The sequence below is a fragment of the Sus scrofa genome, chromosome 1, assembly GCF_054392235.1.
Source record: "Sus scrofa isolate SSC_HxYL_T2T_F1_AM1 chromosome 1, Sscrofa_HxYL_maternal_Yorkshire_Landrace_v2.0, whole genome shotgun sequence".
Classification (NCBI taxonomy): Eukaryota; Metazoa; Chordata; class Mammalia; order Artiodactyla; family Suidae; genus Sus; species Sus scrofa.
This window is the reverse complement of record NC_139383.1, coordinates 218,286,459-218,309,028: the sequence shown is the minus strand read 5'-3', so window position 1 is coordinate 218,309,028 and position 22,570 is coordinate 218,286,459. Positions and strand designations below refer to the sequence as shown.

Below are 22,570 nucleotides of genomic sequence, written 5' to 3'. Positions count from 1 at the left end.
TAGCAGTGCTGGCACTCAGTAGACACAATCTCCACCTCCTTGCTTCTTTTGAATTTAATTGCTTATTATATACCTGAAAAGAGTTCAGTGATTCTTAACACCATTTCTGTTAAGTGTTTAAACTCACAAGGGTCCCGAGGAAGTGGCTCCTTTTCTTATTTTGACACTGAAACAATACAAAGGGTTGGGTTCTCCAATCAGACCCACCAGAATCAGAGATCTTACTCCATAATATGAGGCCTTTATGGAACAGAGAAGGGAGGTCCAGGACCTCTGACACAGCTTCCCAGGCCTTTCTTGCCTCATTTGGCAATATTTAACTTCTACAATACTCTGTTTCACAAAAGAAAGCCATTTCTGTCATAAAACATCTCTTTTTCATAGTTCTCGAGTCACAGAACTGTTGGTTCACAATCTGGCCCCCATACACAGGGATAGAAGAGAGAGGCAGATCACTCCAGATTGGCGGCAGATTGAAAAGAAGGGAGCTTCCTTACAACGGTGCTCCTGGGCAACCACAGCACAAGGAGATCTCGCATTCACCCACCAAAATCTTCAAGTTCACATAAAGGTCTTACCTAGGTTCCATCACATATTCAGTCCAGATGGTCTCATGGTCTCAACAGCACCTTACGCTCTCAAGGCTGCGTCCTTGAAACAGCTGCAGCTGTGGCTGTGGGCATGGTGGGTAGAATGTATATTTCCAGGATAGCAGAGCAGATGAGGAGCCTATATTTGCCCCATTCCAACTCTCAGGTCAATTGGGAGTTAGGTCCCATCATGTCCTCTCGTTGACCTCCCCCAGCAATAGCTAATGTGACTTCTTCCAGAGAGCCATGCCCTAGAAATCCATAGATTCCTGGTCTGGTTAGTATGATCAGTTCCAGACAGACCAGGTCCATCCTGCTATGCTAAAAACATTCCACGACTGAGGACTCTCCCATCAGTGGATGCCATCAGTGTGTTTGCTAAGAGGTCTGTCATGAATATGCTCCTAAAGAGATTTACCTTTTTTCCCAGCAAGCCTCTCAGTAAAAAGGAGAGAATGGATTGCAGGCCTAGTGCTATCTCTTTCCTTCCCAGCCACCAAGAGAGAAATCATTTGCTTTTACTTGCCTCTTTTATTAAAACCTTTTTTTCTCACTTCAAAAAAAAAAAAAAAAAAGGAAGAAGTTGGAGGCATAACATACAAATAAGCAAAATCAAGATATTTAAATCAACAGATTAACATTAATAGATCATTATCTATCTTTTCATCTTTTTAATACATGCATAGTGTTAATGAAACAACTCCAGGCTAATGGCCCTTGAGACACATATAAATTACAAACAATAAAGGGAAATAAATTTTTAGAATGGCAGTATAATTAGCTCCACCAACCTCCTGAGCAAAACAACCCTAACTAGCAAAAATTATTTTTAAAACATTGTTTTAAGTCTCTATAAATTTTCCTGATGGCATACAGCCGTGAGAGAGCCCTTAGAAAAATATTCATTCAAAATAGTCTGCTTGGAGTTCCCATCGTGGCTCATCAGTTAACAAACCCAACTAGCATCCATAAGGATGCAGGTTCAATCCCTGGTCTCACTTAATGGGTTAAGGATCCAGCATTGCCATGAGCTGTGGTGTAGGTTGCAGACACGGCTTGGATCCCTCATTGCTTTGGCCATGGCGTAGGCCGGCGGCTACAGCTCCAATTGGATCCCTAGCCTGGGAACCTCCATATGCTGCAGGTGCGGCCCTAAAATGACACACAAAAAAACCCAAAACGGTCTACTAAATCTCAGTAAGAACAAGAATGGGCATCATTTCCCTCACCCCCGGCTCAGCATGATGCACTAATGCAAGTTGGTATAGCCAAGAGCAAGGGCTCCAACTTCCCCTAGCTCTCAGTCTGGAGCTGCAGTATCTCCCCAGGGGGACCAGGTCTCCAGCATTTCTCTTCCCTTTAGCTTCAGGCCGCAGAAGCTCTATAGCTGTGAGGTTCAGAGCTACCCTCAACTGATCACCACAACTCATCAACTCATCAAGCTCAGCTCATAGAACAGAAGCTCTATCCCAGCCAGGCATGATAGGCTGAGAGTACTGGGGCCAAATCTCCTGTATTCCAATTCACTTGGGAGCAGAGCTTCTTGCCAGGAGGAGCAAGCTGAAAAGACACCCCATCTCCAACCCCAAGTGGCACACTGCTTATCAAGCAAAGATGTCATTCTGAGAGAAGTGGACTGGTATTGCTGCTCCAAGCTCTGGAGCAGTGGCACAGAAGTTATGCCCAGGGGAACAGACAAGCCATAAGAACAGAAAGCTTTGAATCTCTCAAAAGAATGATTTTATTTGGAAAAGGATGTAGGGAAGTTCAAGCCTAAAGAGCATGGCTGAGAACAGTGAAGCAAAGCAATGAAGAGGAGGCTGGTAGCTTTATAAGAGTGATAAGGTAATTGTAGACCAGTGGAGGCTTAATAGAGAACAGGGGGAAAGACAGATAAGAACAGTCCTCCTGGGGTCAAAACAAACCTCAGAGACTGGACTCAAAGATTTTATTCCTGCAAAAGTGTCCAAATTTAACTAGAACAATTTCTCTTCTGGCATATTGTTAAAAGCAATAGCACAACCACCTAAAAATTAGAAGAGCCTAAAAGCTGGGTGTGATACCACCAGAGGGGAGCAGCCTGATAGAGCAATCAGGGTAAAAGATAATATAAGCAAGTTCTGCTAAACCCACTGTCATCCCAGGGGGACTGTGGGCATGCCCAATGCTGCACTTTTTGAGGTATATGTACCTAAGAGGATTTACCTGAGGCAGCGTGGGTGGTACTTCCAGCCAAGTCACTGAACAAATAAAAAGGAGCTGATACATGAGAGTCATTTGAGTCCACAGTGACCCAAAAAAAGGACCGAAAAAAAAGGTTAATAAAGGAGGTCAAAAATCAGCTATAACAGAAGAAAATTAAAATTTTTAAAGTAAGTAAATAAATACAAAATAACCAGGAAAAAAAAAACAGATCAATATAAAAAAACACTATGAGTACAGGTGAAGGATTAAAGGCCCTTCTCAATGAAAACTGGCCCTTTGGTTAAATTTTAGCTCTATCTTTTGGAGACCTGATAAAGGTGGTAAGGAGTCTAACTCCATGGGGAACATACAGCCCTGGGAAGCAGGCACCTCATATTTCTCTTAGCTATTACTGCCACTTTTATGAAATAAAGTTTGGATTACTATGCTCATTTGGCTTGCTGTTTGTTTTTTAAAGTATAGTTGATTTACACTGTATTGTCAGTTTCTGCTGTACAGTGGCTTGCTCTCTCTTTTTTTTCTCTTTCTCTCTCTTTAGGGCTGCCTCTGGAGCTCATGAAAGTTCCTAGGCTAGAGGTTGAATCAGAGCTGCAACTGCTGGTCTACACCACTGCCACAGCAACACAGGATCCAAGCCACATCTTTGACCTACAGAGCAGCTCACAGCAACACTGGATCCTTAACCCACTAAAAGGGGCAAAGGATCAAACCTGCATCCTCATGGACACTAGTCTGGTTCATTACCATTGAATGAACCAATTACCATTACAATAGGAACTCCTGGCTTGCTGTCTTAAAATGACCACCTAAACACCTGATTGTTCCTCAGATGGAATGTTAACTACAATAGTAAGTGTGTGTCTATTCAAGCTGCTGTAAGAAAGATACCACGGACTGCGGAATTTATAAACCATAGAAACTTATATCTCACAGTCCTGAAGGCTGGAAAGTCTAAGATCCAGGCGCTGGAAGGCTTGGTATTGGGCAAGGATTCAGTCCTAAACTACCATCTTTTTTGTAACCTCATATGAGGGAAGAGGTAGACACTTTCTCAGTCTTCTTTTTATAAGAGCATGAATTCCTTGGGTTTGGAGGCTCTGCCTTCATGACCTAATCACTTTCCAAAGGGTTCATCTCCTAACTCTAATCACCTTGGGGGTTCGGATTTAACATATGGATTAGGGGTAGGGGAAAATAAATATTAAGTCTATAGCACTAAGCAACGTTGCTTAATGATTAAGATAACCCTTGTTTGGTCAACTGCATCTGGATTGGGAGAGACTAGAAATGTGCTCTAAATACCCAATCAGACAGGTAGCTATGGGTCTTCCTGAGTATGGTAACTCTTGGGACTGGATTGCCCTTTGGAGACTGGAATCCTATTGAGTCATTATAAGAAATAATTGGTACAGTAGTAAGGTCTGAGGTTTCTAAGCCATGACAGTTCTTACCCTGTCTGGTGGGTTTCTCATATCCTTGCACCAGAGCTATACAGCTGCAAAAACTCCAGCTGAAGAAGAATGGCTGATGCTTCCTGTAGACAGCTGTAGTTCCTGTGTGACACCCTCCACAGAAGCCTGGGCCAAATATATCTTCTGACAGTCTTCAGATTTAATATCCAGTTGACTCTAACAAGACACCTGAGTGGACAGTGCCAATACACAAACACAGGTTTTTCTATTAGGTTACGAAAAGCAAATCATACCATAAAAACTGCACTAAGGAGTTCCTGTCATGGCGTAGCAGAAATGAATCCGACTAGGAACCATGAGGTTGTAGGTTCAATCCCTGGCCTTGCTCAGTGGGTTAAGGATCCAGCGTTGCCATGAGCTGTGGTGTAGGTCGCAGACATGGCTCGGGTGTGGTGTTGCTGTGGCTGTGGCATAGGCTGGTAGTTGTAGTTCGGATTCGACCCATAGCCTGGGAACCTCCATATGCCTCGGGTGTGGCCCTAAAAAGTCAAAAAAAAACAAAAACAAAAACCTGCATTGAAACCCATTTTTACTCACTTAAAATATGATAGCCATCTTTCTGATATTAATCATTCTCTATTATCTGCAATAACTGAATAACATCCATGGAATGAACATACCATAACAGCCTGGTGTTGGACATAAATTTTTTTTCCCAACTGATTGCCACTTTAAACCTCACTTTAAAAAAAATATGTGTGATATGAAATAATTTAATATATCCATGATTATTGCAAAAACATATTCTTAAAAATGAGAAAGTCTATTTATTTTGCCTGGATTCAGGCTAGTTTTGCAATTTCTGTAAAACCTCTCTATGACTGGAGTTCCCCTTTTGGCTCAGCCGGTTAAAGACCCAATATCGTCTTTGTGAAGATGTGGGTTTGAGCCCTGGCCTGGGTCAGTGGGTGAAGGATCCATTGTTGCTGCAAGCTGAGGCATAGGTTGCAGCTTGGGCTCAGATCCAGTGCTGCTGAGAGCTGTGGTGTAGGACTGCAGCTGCAACTCTGATTTGATCCCCTAGCTGGGGAACTTCCATATGCTGCAGGTATGGGCATAAAAAGAAGTAAAAGCCTTCTGTGACTATTTCATTAAATGTAGTACTTTCTTGGCACCTCAATTCATTAGGTAAATATCTTATCCGTACCCATTTTTCTATTATCTAGTATTATATTTGTAATATTAACTAAGTAAATATTATTTTCCAGAAATATCCCACAGAATTAATCCACTTGATCAGGGAAATATACCGCCTAATAGCTTTATAAATCTAACAGTCATGGCTTTTTGGTCAGAGTTAAGGAATAAAATTAGTTTAGAGCCTATACATGTTTTTTCTTGCCAGTGAAATTGGAACAAGGAGGGGTTTCTTTGGTTCCTGGAGCATGTTTATAAACCTCTTCTAAAATTGAAAGCAATTTATGCCTTAACGTTCTGTACAATACAGCTGTGTATCCATCTGGCCCTGGTGCTTTATTACCTGATATGTCTTATAGGGCACTTTTTAAAAATTTCTTTTCATCCACAGAGCTTATTTAATTTCCCTTTGCGTCTGGCCTCAGTAATTCCAAAACTCTATTTCATCCTCACGGCAAACACACAAAATAAATCCCATAATCCTACATGCCATCTTCCAGGGGTCATATTTATAAGGTCCATAAATCAAGAAGAAGTTTTGAAAAGGATTTTTCTTAAATTCTACTGAGAATTTGTTCATCCTGTGCATGAGCTAAGCTTTAAATGATATTGAACTTGGCTTTTGTCCCAAATGGGATTATGCCTTTTTTAGAATCACAGATCTACCTCGAAGGAAGTTGCTGACATCCCACAAAAAGGTCTCCTCAAAGAAGAGACAATTTCTCAGGAGTTATTCACAATATTTCAAGGGGCAACACATATAGGTCAATTCATTAAGCACTTACCAGACTTTCTCTGACTTTAGTCCTAATAGTAGTAAGGAAATAATGATCACACATTCAAAAAAGAACCTTGACCATAAGATTGGAAGCCACCTCATTGAGGTTCATGCTTAGTACTTAAGCCACAGGAAAAGATGTTTGAAGGGTCTAAAGTATCTATAATGTTCTCTCCAACTCAAAGTGCTTGACCAAGTAGCTAATCATGCCTGCCATTATTTACCTAAGGTTTACCCTATCCTAGGCACAGAGGTAAGCATATCATAAGTAACATTCCATTTATTAAAAATCAGAACGACAGAGGAGAAGTGTTAAGAGGTATAAGACTATAATATTTGCCTTCAGGAATGGTGGCCTAGCGGCTGGGAAGCCAATATTGTCACCTCTGTGTCTCGGTGTCTCGGGTTTGATCCCAGGCCTGGGAACTTTCACATGCCATGGGAATAGCCAAAAAAAAAAAAAAAAAAAAAAAAAAAGATTTTGCCATCACGTTTCCTCTAGACAGTACTGGGCATATAGTAAATGCTCAAAAAATATTAACTATATAGCCTAAAGCTATAACTAATTCTGGCATGAAATGCCTCCAAAGAGAAGAAAGTCTTGAAATTATATCAGTAATTCAGTATTTTTTTAGTAATCTAAATGACATCATGGAAAAGTGATATCCCCTATATACTTACTATCCTACTTGCTTTAAATAAAACATCTCAGAAGACAAAAATCTAAGCTTGAGCTTATTTTAGAAGAGGGATTCAATTTTACTTCATTGCAAAGACTGGATTTATAAAATTTTCCTGCAGTGGAAATAGTCTCCAAAGTGTATTCCATCTATTTCATGAAATACCAGTTCTACAGGTTACTAGTTGGTGGTGTGAACCATCAGCAATGACAGAGAATGGGTTCCGTGGTCCAGTTAGAGTAGGTAATGCTGGGCTGAGAAAATTAAACTGGTTTCTCTGCTGGAATACATATTGGAAAGTTGACTGCCCCATATACATTATAAACCTCACAAGAGAGAATAATAACTATAGTATTTCTCAACTTCAATGTGCATGGAACTGCTTCTTCATGATTCATCTTTTAATTGAAGTATAATAGATTTACAATGTTGTGTTAATTTCAGTGTATAGCAAAGTGATTCAGTTATGTATGTGTGTGTATCCTTTTTCAGATTCCTTTCTTTCTTTCTTTTTCTTTTCTTTTTTTTTTTTTTGGCTTTTTTTAAGGGCCACATCTGTGGCACATGGAGTTTCCCAGGTTAGGGGTCCAATCAGAGCTACAGCTGCCAGCATACACCACAGCCACAGCAATGTCAGATCTTAGCTGTGTCTGCGACCTACACCGCAGCTCACCATAATGCCAGATCCTTAACCCAATGAGCGAGGCCAGGGATCGAACCCCAACCTCATGGTTCCTAGTCAGATTCATTTCCACTGTGCCACAACAGGAACTCCTTTTTTGTATCATAGGTTGTTACAGAGTATTAAGTAGAATTCCCTGTGCTGTACGGTAGGTCCTTGTTGGTTATCTATTATATATATAGTAGTGTGCATTCCTGAGGAGTGATGTTTTACTCAACCCACTTTGGGAAACACTGGCCTCAGTCGGCCATGCCTCTCCACCCAGGTCTCCAATAGTATTCTTTAGGTTTCACTCTCCTAATGGATTATCCATTTTTAGTAGCTGGAAATCTTTTATTTGTGGTTGAAAGTATTAGGAGAAGAGGACAAGGGACAAGAAACCAGGTTCCAAAATCATACATTCTTGAGCATCCATTGCTACTAGGAAATGCCTTGGAGCCACTGGGAACTAAGGGCAAAGGTAAAAGGATAATCAGGGCAAAAGAAGTTGAGGAGAGGACAGGAGAAGAAGAAGGAAAGAGAAAAATGACAAGACAATATGAGAAGGACTGTCTTTACACAATTAAAACTTCCCCCTTCAATATCCCACAATAATCTCAGAGTTGAGTTAAATTTAAGCCAGCAGAGAGCAGCTGACCAATGGCCTGAAGATTACCCTTTCTCTGAAGCACTCAGCCTCTGAGCCTTGGCCTCCTAAGCCAAGGGAAGTCACCTAAATACAAAGCAAACTTTTGCCATCACTGTAATATTTTCTTTTTAGGGCCATATACATGGCATATGAAAGTTCCCAGCCTAGGGGATGAATGGGAGCTAAGCTGCCAGCCTACACCACAGCCACAGCAATGCAGGATCCAAACTGCATCCACAACCTACACCACAGCTCAGGGCAACATCAGATGTTTAACCCACTGAGTGAGGCCAGAGGTCAAACCTGCATCCTCAGAAATACTACTAGTAGGGTTTGTTACCACTGAGCCACAATGGAATTCCTTGTAATATTTTCTTAATGTTTCTCACTATTATGGATTCTGCTATGTTGAATATACAATATGCCATTTACCAAAATGATTTGATCCTGACAAAAACAAAGGCACACAAAGGTTAGAAAACCAGAAGAGATCATGCCTTTAGACTCTCAGGCTTAAAGGTGTTCAGACTGTAAGGACCTTGGAGGCCAGCTTGCTTTGGTATCTGTCCTGCCAGTGGCCAGCAGAGATGGGTGCTCTTTTAAACATTGCTCTTTACTTGAGGTTCATTAAAGGTAAACCACCACCATTCACTGTGATTGCCCGTCAGGAAGGATAGTCTGGATGATTTCTGTCAACTATTACTGAAATATTTGCATTCAACAATAGCAGACTCAAGTTGGAGGATTTGAAATGCTACCTGCAACAGCGACATCTAGTGGCTTCTCAGTCCTACTGCACCTCCTTATGGCAGGAAATAAAACCTGAATGTTAAGAAACAAGTATTTTTGGTGACAATGTAAAAGTATGACATGAGTTTGGAAGAGGACTCCAGAAATGTGAAGATTTAACAACCTCTGTGTGAATCTTACATTGCTCACCATGTTAATAATTATGACAAAAGAATCTTTGTGATAAAAGTCCTTGTTTCTACAGGGGAAGTAGACAGGGAAATAACCAGTTCTTTTCACTGCAAGAAGTGCAGCATGTCTTTCAGTGATGTTTTCATGAAGTTTTTTTCCCCCCAGGGTTCATTCTATAGTACCCCCTCACTCACATACCTGATTAATGCATGACTGCCAGGTAACCCTGCCAGTACTCCTTGCATCAGTGCTTTAAAAATGAAGTGGACAGGAGTTCCCCTTGTGGCTCAGTGGGTTAAGAACCCAACATAGTGTCTATGAGGATGCATGTTCAATCCCTGGTCTTGCTCAGTGGGCTAAGGATCCAGTGTTGCTACAAGGTGCACCGTAGGTCATAGATGCGGCTCAGATCCATCTCCAATCCGGCGTTGCTGTGGCTGTGACTTAGGCAAGCAGCTGCAGCTCTGATTCCACCCCTATCCCGGGAACTTCCGTATGCCTTCCATTCTCTCCTGAGAATGCTGGAATCCGGGAGAATAAAAAAATAACATCATTTATCTGGAGAGTTGAAGGTAGGTGTATCCCATAAGGTCGAGGACCAGACAAAATGGGCTCGGGACATAATAACATTTCGAGGAATCAGGGTCAGGAGAGAGAAGAATGAATCCAATGTCTGAAAGGCCAAGAAGTACTGGAAAAAAAGACAGGGAGGTCCATGGAGAAGGAAGCAGACAGAGGTGATTACCCTTGGTTTCTGCCCTCCTGTGGAACTATTCTTTACTTAAAAAACAAACAAACAAACAAACAAAAAAAACCTGTCAGAGGTAACTTGAGTGATTTCCTCAGCACAAAAAGAATCTTGAGGCGTTTGTTCCCTGGTGGGCTATCAGGTAAAGACCTGGTATTGTCACTGCTACGGTGCAAGTTCAATCCCTGGCCCAGGGACTTCAGCACGCTGTGGGTGCAGCAGGAAACAAGAAAAAGAATCTTGATATGAAATCTTGTTCACAAATCTGAATTGCTCTTCATGAATTCCTAGGACGCTTGTTGCCTATTTTCCTTATTTCTGTCCAGTACCCAACAGCCCTGAGATTCTTGCTTAGAACAACATGATATTGGACACTTAGCTTCCAGATAGTTGCATTAAAGACTCAGCCACAGAGACAAAACATAACCTAAGGATTTCTCTGTATTTTACTCAGAAAGGACCTATTCATTCTGTACTTGTGCTTGAAAGTTTAGAGGCAATCTGAACATGTCAAGGCTGCTCACGCATCTTCCCTATTCCAACCTGTCTAACTAGCTCTCCCCTGGGGTGTCAGCCTCCCCCCAGGAACCTAAACCAGAGGGCTAGGAGTCATTCTAGGTCCTTTCCCATGCCCCCTATCCACTCTGGTGTCTCCAAATCTAAAATTAGAATTGCAGAAGCATAAATCTTAGCCACTACTATAGATGGAAAGATTGTATCTACCCTCCCCAAATTCACTGCTGAAACCTAACCCCCAAGAGGATAGAATTTGGTGGAGGACCATTGGGAGGTCCTTAGGTCATGAGGATGGAGCCCTCATGACTGGGATTAGTGTCCTTATAAAAGAAACCCCAAGAGAGTTCCCTTGCCTCTTCAGCCAAGTGAGGACACAGCAGAAGGACACCATCTATTAAATAGGAAGCAGGCCCTCATCATACAGTGAATCCACCAGCACCTTAATCTTTGTCTTCCCAGCCTCCAGAACTATGAGAAATGAATTTCTGTTGTTCATAAGCCACCCAGTGATATACTGTGTTTACTGTATATGATGTATTGTAATAGCAACCCAAATGGTTTAAGACAGCCACCAACTGCCTTTGTGCAGTTTTCTTACACATTGCTTCATTCCTTGGGCCTAAAATAGAAATGCTTCTTAGAGAGGTAGCACATGAAATCTGGTCAGTTCTACCACTGTTGTTGGCAATCAAGAGCAATGGACATTTTTTACCTATTTGTAAATTTATGTAGCTATAAATCAATATTGTTTTAATCTTAAGTCAACATTAGTTTATCCTACAGTTAACCTGACTAAATAATATTTGCCAAACACTCTGGTGGGCATAAAGATAAGAAAGGCAATTCAAATGGCTCATGTTTTTAAGGGACACCATTTATATAAGTATTCTTTAATATATTAAATTCACAAGGATTGTATTTGACCATCATTTTAAAAGCCAGGTATTTTAGAAAAAACTAAACAAAACAGTAAAGAAAAATAAAATGTTATTCAAAATAATCCCCATGCCATTTCAAAATGTTTTAAAGTAATTGAATGATCATCCACCGTATATTGTAATTTCATTAAAGCACTGATCAAATCTCTAATTCCTACAAAAAGACCTTGTGTGTAATTGAAACTCAATTCATATTCAATATTTCATTCACTCAGTGTTTATTGAGCATCTCCTGTGTACTGGGTACTGAAATGTTTAATGTATGTTGCACGATACCACAAAAATTTCATGTATAATATTTAAAAACCTCATTTATTCAATAAAAGCCTTATTGTTCAATCCTAATTATTCAATGGTGAGTATAAAACATATAAAGTGACACACTTTTAAATTAACTATTTAACAGTGTGCATGCTGTAATAAATGTCTGGATCAGGAAACAGAGGAAGAAACAATGAATTCTGCCTAATGAGTAGAGATGAGAAAAGGATATAAACCTTTGGCATCAAACAGATATCACAAAAAGGTATTAGGAATATCATTTGTGTCTGCTGTTATAAGAAAAAAAATGTGATTTATGTATAAATGATGTTACTGCATGTAAAATATAAATTAACATTACTTCCCAGATTTTTATCACCTCCTCATAAAAGCACTAGCAAAATAATAAAAAGATATGATTTGGCTTTCCCAAGAGGAAAATGGTGAGGCAAAAATTCTCAAAATTCTTCTGTTGAGAGGCATAGGAAGCAGAGTGAATGGACCAGGTGTTAAATTATCCTCAAGTGCTGTACCCCACTGACCTGTGCCCCATTTACGGCCAAAATGTCCTTGATACTTACATACCTATTATCTGAATGGGCACAGAATCCGGAAATCTTGTGAGAAGACAGAGCTGTGCAGGGAAAATCTTGCCCACTGACCAAGGTAAAACAGAACAGAACAATCACGTGAGAATCTTTCTACCCATCAGAGCTGCAGGGGGGCAAAAAGCCACTGCCACACTGTATTTGGGGCCAGATTTGTGTCAATATGGACATCACGGCAAAAGGACACAAATGATACAGCATTTTGCACCAAGAGCATTATCTGAGCAGAAGAGACAATAGGCAGGGCTCCACATTCTCTCACCAGGTTCAAGGCCATCTCAGTAGAAATCAGGCCACACTGTTACCTAAATCATCCATCCTCTTCGCTAGCCCGACAGTACAGGTTCTTTATGCTTTCAAAGATCACCGTACCCAGAATAACATCAAAAACATGATCTAGAATCCTAAAAAAACCCAGGAGATGAGAAGGAAAGAGTTATTTGGGAAGCTGAATTGCACCTGAGGTATATATTAAATTAAGTGACTTGCAGCCTCACCTTTGGGGGGAATTATATCCCCCACATAGGGGAGCCATCTTCCTCCTTGGGGTGGGAACATGACAATTAACATAGTGATATGGAATTTGAAAAGAAAATAAATTGTGCTGAATCTCACATATGGTGTCCTAAAAATGTCCAAAATGATGTCATCCAAAGAGGGGGCTGGGGAGGTAGATGGCAATTAGATGGATGAGGAAGAGGCAGTTGAGAAAACAGATTAATGATGCCTTTGACACAATCAGCCTGAGAGGAATACTGGTTTCCATGACAACCAAACCACTTAACCTAAATTAACAAAGCTGTTAAAAAAGAAAAACTAAAAGATGGGGAGGGGAAAACCCAGTGAATCCTCTTTGGGGAAATTAAGTAGCCCGTCCCATCAGCGCCTGGGAGAGGTGTGTGTGTTAACTACATATCCACAGGGTATGTATTCTCTTACACTCTCTGATTCCCATTAATTAGTTTTCAGAAGCAGTCTAAGGACGTTTTGAGAAACTGCAACTAATTAGTGCAGTTTTCTGATAGAACTGCCTTATTGTCCTGATGCAGCCTTAGCTAGACAGCAAGGACAAGGAATAGACAAAAGGCTGCCTCCTGCTTTTCCCAAACTTTGTGACGATATCCGTACCTGCCATGTTCACAGCATCTTCCCAGAACCACTTTCTCAGAGGTAGGCGGGTCGAGCTGAAATCTGGAATTTTGTCTGTAGCAGAGAATAGCTGCTTTTACATTCACGATGAGACAACGTTCAAACCAAACAATCAAATGTTTATAAAATAAGAAATAATAATAATAAAAGGAGTTCCCATCGTGGCACAGTGGAAACGAATCCAACTAGAAACCATGAGTTTGTGGGTTCAATCCCTGGCCTTGCTCAGTGGGTTAAGGATCTGGCATTGCCGTGAGCTGTAGTGTAGGTCACAGATGTGGATCGGATCTGGCATTGCTGTGGCTCTGGTATAGGCCGGTGGCTACAGGTCTGATTGGACCCCTAGCCTGGAACTTCCATATGCCACGGGTGCAGCCATAAAAAGACAAAAAAAAATTTTAAATAAAAAAATATATTTATACATAATGTAACATCCCCTATGTGATAAAAGTCATTGGAAAAGAAAAAGGATTGTGTATTTGTGAGTCATATTTAATACAGCGTGGAACTAGCTCCCAATTTTTCTGGGTCTCGGGTGAGCTTGTCTGGGTTACAATAGACATAACTGAAGGTGAGTCTGACAGAGACAGAAGTGTGGGGTGGGAACAGTGCATTTCATCTTCATAAGCTTGTAAGTCTACAATACTAATTCCAATATTATTCTCCCACTTCTACTGAGCCTGAAGATGGCTGTGGAAAGGGGACTTTCACTGGCTGCCTCTTTGTTGTCTCCTTTTAAAATATGTCAGGGTGGATAGCCTACTGCTAACATAAGTAGGAAAGAGAAGAAATAGGAACTCTAATAATACTGAGAACACTGTCAAGTTTTACCATTTCTTACAGGTGATATTTTTAGGTTTTATGAGAAAAAAATAAGTACTATAATCAACTAAATCTAATGCCCTCTAATCCCCACGAACCACCCATGTGACCCACCACCATCATACACTTACTGTGCTGGAGGCTGTTCCTGACACCACCAGAACCCCCAGAAGAAACTGCAGGTCCCACAGGTACCCATTTCCCACTCCCCATCTGCCCTCTCGAACACCTACAAAAAAGTCCACAGGATGATTGCAGCCACCAATACTCCTGGAGAGAAGCCAGCCAGGAGGCACCCTCCTCTCCACTGTATGCCCACGCTTCTCTCTCAAAGCTGCTGCCAGAAGGAAGATGGGGACTTCAATACCAAGAAAGGATCCAGAAGTCGAGGAAACGACCCACATTCCTTAAAGGCTTTGTCATGGCTTCTTACTCACCCTGCTGGAAGCTGCTATCTTTGTGGCTGATGTTGCCTCTACCGTCATCCTCACTGTTGTCCCAGCCATTCAGGTTACCTGAAGGAACGTGCCCTGGAAACATCCAGTGAGCTCACATCCTCACCCTGCCAGGGAAGCTGAAGCTGCTGGCAGGCTGAAGGGATCAGCCCTCTCTGGATATGGGTTGAATTCTCGACAATAATTACCCCATAGATGTTCCAACCTCCTTCCAGTAGGCCTTCCTGAAGAAGCTTAAAAGATAAAAACTACATTTCCCAGATACCCTTGCTGCTATAGATCTGGGCATGAATTCAGCTAGATGCCCTAACAGGAGATCTGAAGGCATGAGGGAGGCCCATCTTCCTGCGACTTTGGGCTGTTCCTATTGGCAAGCAAGGTTGTGGGAGACGTGGGATTTTTCCACAGCAGAGTCTGTGTACCACACCTAGAAAGCAGGTGATTTCCTGATACCAAGATTATAGCCACACAGCAGGTTTTCTAACTCAAGGTTAAATGTGGCAGCTTTGTAATTCTCCACCTCCCCCCTATTCCCCCAGTGGGTCACTTTTTCCATGTTCTGGAGTCATTGCTAGAGGCCCAGTCTAGAACCTACTTGTCCAGTCATCTGATGATTTTGTACATGCCTAGTCTCCTGTACTAAATCCTTTTCTTCTTAAAGTACTCAGAATTTCTGCTGAATCTCAGCTAACATTCAATTAATAACAACAACAAAAATGATCTACCATGAAAGACCCAGTGTAGGTCTATCACCTCAACAATCTCCATACAGCCTATTCACCTCACCTAGTAAAACCATTTTGCCTGTCCGCAGTCCTAAAGAGGAAACTGCCCTCACTTGCCACTTCCCTCTCTACAAGTTTTAGTTGTCTGTCAAGCCTGAAGGAACCTTCGAAGCTTCTCTTTTCCAGCTATTCTATGGTCGTCCTCCCAGAAGGCAACTCAACCTGGGGTCCACCAAGAGGAGGCAAGTCCCGAAAAAGGGTTCCTGACATCAGTAATCTTTCAACACACATTGCCAGGGCTGCTTGCAAGGGACTGCTCAGAGTCCCCACACCAGCAAATGGTATTTGGTATTAAGATAATCATGCAGAGACCAAGAGGTAGCCATTCAATTGTTCCGGGACATCGTTCTCTGTTGACATTGAAAGAGGAGAAAAAGCCCTGCAGCGTTTTTCTCCAGTAGAGTACAGCCAAAGGCTTGACAATGTGGATTTAGGTGCCTGCCTGATCCTGCCACCCCTGAAGCTCCAAAACCAACGGGAGACTTTCCATAGAACAGCCTCCTCCTGGTGATGAACTTCATGTAGGCTTAAGGCAGGTGGGAAAGGGGGAAAGCTGTAGGGCAGCCCATTCATCCTTGGAATAATCAGAATGTTTCTGCACAAGGCAGAGACTCTCCACACGTGTGTGTGTGTGTGTGTGTGTGTGTGTGTGTGTGCTCATGCATGCACGTGTTCTAATGTGCACACAAGAGCACACATATGTATGCACACCTTGTGTTGGTAATGATCTTAGGAAGGAAAAATGTCTCTTGTGGAACGTTGGAACTCCAAGCAAATGCTACTTAAAAAAGTGGATTTTTTTTTTCTTTAGCCAAAAGACAGTCTTCTGAATTTAAGTCTATATAGGCTTACTATACAAAAAAAAAAAAAAAAAAAAAAAAAAAAACAAGTTTGTTAAAGTACAGTGAGTTACACTTTGTTGAAAGGGGGAGGAGGAGGAATGTGTCCTGTTTTTACTGGTTAAGAGTTATACATAAATACCTGACAAGGACTGGAAACATAGACTCCCCCAAGGCACAGAAATGTCAGAATGTACATACTTCCTACTATATTAACAAGCACCATAAATATCCACATGGTCTGCTGGTGGATCTAACTTGTATGAGGAATATAGAAACCGTGGGAGAAGAAGCTGGACAAATACTAAGGGGAATTTCCTAAATAATTATGCTGTCATCATTAAAAAACAAAAACTACTTTCCTGAAATAAAGGATTCCATCTGTTTTCAGATAAGCCATTTTATGGACAAAAGAAAGACTTTAGTTCCATCTCTGCATTTGTTCCATTACCACCGTTCTTATCTCCGTGTTCACCCACAGTTTATCAAATAGATTTTTGAGGGGATTTTTTTCTTTTTTTTTTTCTTTTTCTTTTTCTTTTTAGGGCCACTCTCACAGCATATGGAAGTTCCCAGGCTAGGGATCGAATCAGAGCTGCAGCTGTCGGCCTACGCCACAGCCACAGTAACGTGGGATCTGAGCCACGTCTGCCACCTATACCACAGCTTGAGGCAGCACCGGATCCTTAACCCACTGAGTGATGCCAGGGATCAAACCTGTGTCCTCATGGATTCTAGTCGGGTTCGTTACTGCTGAGCCATGACAAGAACTCCGCCAAACAGATATTTTAAATTAAGATTTATTTATCTGATAATGAAGGAAAAATCAGAAAAGAGGTAGTATCTCAGGACTTTAAATGATCACAGACTTTTAATCAGGGCTTTTAAAACTTTAGTGTTCTAGACAACTACAAGCAGAACAAAAACATTTCCTCTTTTAACAAAGAAAAATACAGTCTCCAAAGTATTATTAAAATGGGTTTGCTTTTAACCTCAACATAGAAGGGCTCTGTCTAAAACTACTCATAGTTTGCTAATATAAACCATTAAGTGAAGGAGAAAAATAAAATGGAAACTTTCAAGGCTAGAACATTTCTTCCATTTAATATTCGGTTAGGAACAATTCTTGGAAATGATCACAAACGCAATAATTATGGGCTTAATTCTAACTAGATTTGCAGTCATTTCTTTTCGTGTTATTTTTGGCATGCTGGCTGAAGAAGTGGCATGCTGTAATGTTGATATAACCAGTTTCTCAGAAAACAAGATTTGTGACAATTTGCTGCATTCTGCTCCAGAGACAATCTGAGGCTTTCAAAGTGGGGCTAAAAATGCACACCAATCTTCCCCCACACAGCTGCTTCTTGTTTAACATTGTCAAAATTTTTTAATTAAAATTTTAGATTTTATGCTTGGCTTTTTTTCTTTTTTTCCTTTAAAGCTCAAATGACACTCTGCCTCTTTTAGATACATGGGAGTCTGCAAAAAGTCAGATAAAGGCCCTAATTGTTTTATCGGATGAGCTCATTTTTAAACTGTTAATATTATTCATCTATATTGTATTTTATTCAATCTAAACCTCAACAGCCTCGATTCGGCTTTGAGAGTGAACAGAGCGTATAATTCACCCCAATTCATAACTACAAATGAAATACCCTGGGCATCCCCTCAGCTTGCCTTATAAGTCTCCAGCCGCATGGCTTTAATGTCAACTGTACACCAAAGACCATGTTTTTTATCTCAACCCAAACCTCTCTCCCAAATTCCAGAGTCATTAATCCAATGGCCCTCTTGATACCAAGACATCTTATCTATCTAATATCTGAAATTCATCACATCCAAAACTGATCTCTGAGCAGCCCTCCAAAATCTATTCCTTCTGTCACTCTCCCCACCTCAGTTCATGGAACACCATCCTTCCAGCTGTCCAGGCCCAAACTCAAAACATCACTCTGGTCTGGGCCACCATTTTGGCTGGATTCCTGCAAGAATCTCTGCTTCTGCCCTTGTCTACTGCCACTCAGCTTGGCAGCCAGGATTACCTTGTCAAGACATGTCCCCTCACGTCAGTCACTTGAGGAAAACTCTACAATGGCTCCTCATTTCAGTCAGGGTAAAAGTCAAAGTCCTTAAAAGGATCCCATGAACTTACAAAGGTAGCTTATAAACATCTCACAGGGAAACAATTCTCCATGGGCCTCTTGCTTTTCTGCACACCTTGCAAAAAGAGGCAGTTTGTTCTAGACCGTCTTTTCGAAAATGTTTGGATAGTGAGCAGCTGTGCAAAATATAGTGTCTCCTTCCAGAGCAGAGGGCAGGTGCCCTTTCTATCTAGGATGACCAAAGATAGTATCTTCCTCCTGAGCAAAGGGCAGGCAGGTTTGCTTGTAATCCGTTATAAGAGATTGTTATTCTAAATTGCTGAAAATTGGGGCTTGGTTGTTACTATAGAATATTGTACCCTATTCTGATTAGTACAGAAATCAATTCCAGAAATATCCAAATTCAAAAACTTCCTGAGGTTCTTCCACATTCCTTCCCCTGGGTTCCACAAGATACCCTTTATCTATTTTTGTTTTTGTATTTTTAGCCACAGAATGAAACAGCTTGATGTGGAATCTTAGTTCCCAGACCAGGGATCAAACCCAGGATACAAAATCACCAAAATCCTAACCAGTAGGCACCAGGAAACTCTCACTCTTTAACTGTTTAATATATTCCTCCTTAAGTTTTTGTTTTTACCCTAACTAGTGGGTAAAAGTGGATTTCGTTACCTTTTTTTTTTTTTTTTTTTTTTGTCTTTTTGCCATTTCTTGGGCCCCTCCCGTGGCATGTGGAGGTTCCCAGGCTAAGTGTCTAATCAGAGCTGCAGCCACTGGCCTACACCAGAGCCACAGCAACGCGGGATCCGAACCGCATCTGCAACCTACGCCACAGCTCACGGCAATGCCGGATCCTTAATCCACTGAGCAAGGCCAGGGATCAAACCTGGAACCTCATGGTTCCTAGTCAGATTCATTAACCACTGCGCCACAACGGGAACTCCGGATTTCGTTACTTTCAATCCAAAGAGATATAACTAATATGTTCCCAAATCCATCATGCTGCTCATGCCAAAACCCAAAAGACAAACATAAAAGCTCAGACTCACTAGGAAAACCATGGTGGATCCAGGCCAAATAAGGATATGGCCAAGTGCTGACCATACTATTTCCTCTTCTGCATGAGCCCACAGCTAGACTACATCTCTCTGACTCTTTTGTCGTTAGGTAAAGCAAGGTGACTGAGCTCTAACCAATGGAACGTGAACAGCTGACATGCAAAAGATGATGTACATCACTCCCCCAATCCCCGCCACTACCTGCCATGACTCTTCCTCTCCAGCACTTTGATGAAAAAAAAAAACAAACAACAACAACAAAAAAAAAACAAAATCAAAAAAAACTAAACAGTGACCTTAACAGCCATGCTTAGAAGACAGCAGAGCCACACAACTGAAAGAACGAGGGTCACAGAGTCACAACATGAAAAGTCACCCACTGGCAAGTCTGGTTTGTGACAGACTTTAACTCATCACAGAGTCCTGAAGAGTTGAAGAAAGTACTTTATGCTGAACTAGACCTTTTATTTAATTTTAAAATTCTTTTATTCCTTTTTAGGGTTGCACCTGCAGCATATGGAAATTCACAGGCTAGGGGTCAATCAGAGCTGCAGCTGCTGGTCCACACCACGGCCACAGCAACACAGCAACATCTGAGCTGCATCTGCAACCTACGCTGCAGCTTGTAGCAACACTGGATCCCTAATCTACTGAGTGAGGTCAGGGGTTGAACCTTATCCTCACAGACACTATGTTGTATTCTTAATCCACTCAGCCACAATGGAAACTCCAAATTAGTCCTTTGTGGTTGTTGCATAGAGAACCCTTTGATCCTCTCTAGAGCTGAACGAGGGGCAGTGCAATCATCCCCTTTTTAAAGGTGTCAGGCAAGGTTAAGAGAAGTTAAGTTGCTGGGGAGGGGTGTAGGAACCTAGGTAAGTTCAGCCTCAAATACAGACTTCTTGGTTTCCAGGACCAAGTTTTTTCTACTGTGAAACATAAATGCTAAAGATTCCTCCTTAAATTGATCATACTAGCTAATCTAAATCTCTGAATGACTAGATTATAAAAAGATGAACAAGAAGGTAATCTTCCCTTCAGAGAATTCTATCATCCATTTATCACCTCATGCTTGGTGCTCAGCCAAGAACATGGCACCAAGAAGCACCTTCACATATGCCTCTAAGCATTTTGTTTTGTTTTGTTTTTTTGTTTTTTGCTATTTCTTGGGCCGCTTCCATGGCATATGAAGATTCCCAGGCTAGGGGTTGAATCGGAGCCATAGCTGCCAGCCTACACCAGAGCCACAGCAACGCGGGATCCGAGCCGCATCTGCAACCTACACCACAGCTCATGGCAACGCCGGATCGTTAACCCACTGAGCAAGGCCAGGGATCGAACCCGCAACCTCATGGTTCCTGGTCGGATTCATTAACCACTGCGCCACGACGGGAACTCCCCTCTAAGCATTTAAAAAAAAAAAAAAATGTCTTACCAATGGATCCGGCATTGCCGTGAGCTGTGGTGTAGGTTGCAGATGCGGCTCGGATCCCACATTGCTGTGGCTCTGGCATAGGCTGGCATCTACAGCTCTGATTAGACCCCCTAGCCTGGGAACCCCATATGCCATGGGATCGGCCCTAGAAAAGGCAAAAAGACAAAAAAAAAAAAAAGTCTTACCAAGACGTTCAGCATTGCTAATCATCAGGGAAATGCAAATCAAAACCACAATGAGATATCACCTCAACCTGTCTGAAGGGTTTTCATCAAAAAGACACAAATAGGAGTTCCCGTTGTGGTGCAGTGGTTAACGAATCTGACTAGGAACCATGAGGTTGCAGGTTCGATCCCTGGCCTTGCTCAGTGGGTTAAGGATCCGGCATTGCCATGAGCTGTGGTGTGGGTCGCAGACATGGCTCGGATCCCGCGTTGCTGTGGCTCTGGCTTAGGCCAGTGGCTGCAGCTCCGATGCAACCCCTAGCCTGGGAAACTCCATGTGCCGTGGGAGCGGTCCTAGAAAAGACAAAAAAAAAAAAAAAAGACCACAAATAATAAATGCTGGTGAGGATGTGGAGAAAAGGGAAAAAAAGACCACAAATAACAAATGCTGGTGAGTATGTGGAGAAAAGGGAGCACTTGCACAGTGTTGGTGGGAATGTAAAATGATGCAGCCACTGTGGAAGACAGTATGGAGTCTCCTCAAAAAACTGAAAATAGGAATTCCCGTTGTGGCTCAGCAGTAATGAACCTGAACAATATCCATGAGGATGTGTGTTTGATGTCTGGCCTTGCTCAGTGGGTTAAAGATCCTGCATTGCCATGAGCCATGGTGTAGTAGCCGATGCGCCTCGGATCCTGTGTTGCTGTGGCATAGGCCAGCAGCTGTAGCTCTGACTCGACCCCTTGTTTAGGAACTTCATATGCCTAAAAAGAAAAAAAAAAAAAAAAAACCTTAAAATAGAGTTACTATACCATCCAGCAGTTATAGTCCTAGGCATATATCTGAGGAAAACTAAAACACTAATTTGAAAAGATACATGCACTCCAATGTAAACTGCCGCACTATTTACAAAGCCAAGACATGGAAGCAATCTGAGTGTCCATCGACAGATGAATGGATAAAGAAGCTGTGGAAAAAAAAAAAGGGGGGGGGGGTTCCCGTTGCGGCTCAGCAGAAACAAAGACAACTACTATCCATGAGGATCTGGGTTCATTCAATCCCTGGCCTCGCTCAGTGGGTTAAGGATCTGGCATTGCCATGAGCTATGGTGTAGGTAGCAGACACGGCTTGGATCCCGTCTTGCTGTGGCTGTGCTATAGGCTGGCAGCTGCAGCTCTGATTCAAACCCTAGCCTGAGAACTTCCATCTGCCATGGATGCGGCTCTAAAAAGACTAAAAATTAAATAATTAAATAAAATAAAGAAGATGTGGGGTGTGTGTGTGTGTGTGTGTGTAGGAACATTACTCAGCCATAAAACAGAATGAAATTTTGCCATCTGTAAAAACATGGATGAACTTGGAAAGTATCATGCTTAGTGAAATAAGTCGGAAAGAGAAAGGCAAATGCTGTATGATATTACTTATACATGGATCCTAAACAACAGTACAAACTAGTGAATGCAACAAAAAAGGATTCACAGATACAGAGGACAAACTAGTGGTTACCAATGGGGAAAGGGAAAGGGGGAGGGATAAGATAGGCATAGAGGGTTAAAAGATGCAAACTACTAAGTATAAAATAATAAACTACAAGGA

At 41.7% G+C, this 22,570-nt stretch overlaps 1 long non-coding RNA gene across 2 annotated transcripts in view; it reads right to left on the bottom strand.

The window, feature by feature from the left end:
- Window positions 1–4,383, bottom strand: part of LOC106507234 (uncharacterized) — a 47,545-nt gene extending 43,162 nt beyond the window's left edge. The window contains exons 1-2 of one of the 2 annotated variants that reach the window (XR_002335903.2): window positions 4,247–4,383; window positions 579–673 (exon numbers count right to left, since the gene is read on the bottom strand). This is a non-coding gene — a long non-coding RNA (uncharacterized LOC106507234). Of the gene's footprint in view, window positions 1–578; window positions 1,097–4,246 lie in introns of those variants that run through there. The other variant, XR_014821532.1, reaches the window with a different exon arrangement.
- Window positions 4,384–22,570: the final 18,187 nt, after the last annotated feature.